Source organism: Nestor notabilis, unplaced genomic scaffold (genome assembly GCF_000696875.1).
Source record: "Nestor notabilis isolate BGI_N333 unplaced genomic scaffold, ASM69687v1 scaffold13462, whole genome shotgun sequence".
Taxonomy (NCBI): Eukaryota; Metazoa; Chordata; class Aves; order Psittaciformes; family Psittacidae; genus Nestor; species Nestor notabilis.
The window spans coordinates 37,312-38,259 of NW_009917044.1; positions in this window are offsets into that span (position 1 = coordinate 37,312).

Genomic DNA, 948 nt, shown 5'->3' on the forward strand with positions numbered 1-948 from the left:
AAGCCCCAGCGGTGCAGGAGCTCCCGGTATCCGCGGGAAAGGCGGGAGCCAGGAACACCCTGATGCAACCGCAGAAATATTTCCCTTGGTCTCCAGCCTGCGTCGGGCTGCCCCGGGAACGGGCTCAGCGGGGTGGGATGGATGCTCCGGAGGGGCCACATCGTGCCCATGAGCCAAAGGATTCCAACGTCACAGGGAAGAACTTGGGAAAGGCAGGATGCTGGGAGGGAAGCAGATGCTCCAGCAGGAAAGGGACCCAGCAAAAACCCCAAACCAGGAGCTGACGTTAGGCTGATGCAAATCGGGAGAATGGGAAGCTCGATCAAGATACTCTCTGGCTGAAGAGGGATAAACAACGAAAAGCCCTTTGGGTTGCACAACCACATTCACACAACCTTCTAGGAGAAGTATTGAATAATAGAAGTGATTTTCCCTTTGGTGAGACGAGAGCCAAGCACAGCAGGTAGGAGACAGAAGGTGGGATGTGAGGAGTGATACCCACGGGAGGTCACAGACACCGGTGCAGGAGACAGTCCCCAATTCAGCCTTTAACCCCCCCACCAAAAACGTGTTTACGCAGCAGCCTGTGACTTTAATTATACTTAAAAGCAGGGTTGCGATATAAGCAAGGTTATAATTTATAGTCCAGGAGACACCTTGGGCAGGAAGACAACCTGAAGTGCCACCCAGCCAGAAAAGCGCTGAGCACAGGATGATAACTCCGGAGGAAGCTCCGAGGACACCAGCCCACAGCCGGGTTTACAGAGAGAACGAGGAAACCGAGAAGAATAGAAATGCTGAAAGTCGCCTTTAAGCCATCCGTGTGCCGCGGGGGATTGAAAGCAAAAGTTCTCCGTGTTCCCAAAACCTCCGATAAACCCGGGCCAGAGAGTCCAAAGTTTGGTAAATCCACAAATAGAACTTCCCAGGATGGGAGGAACTTGTGCA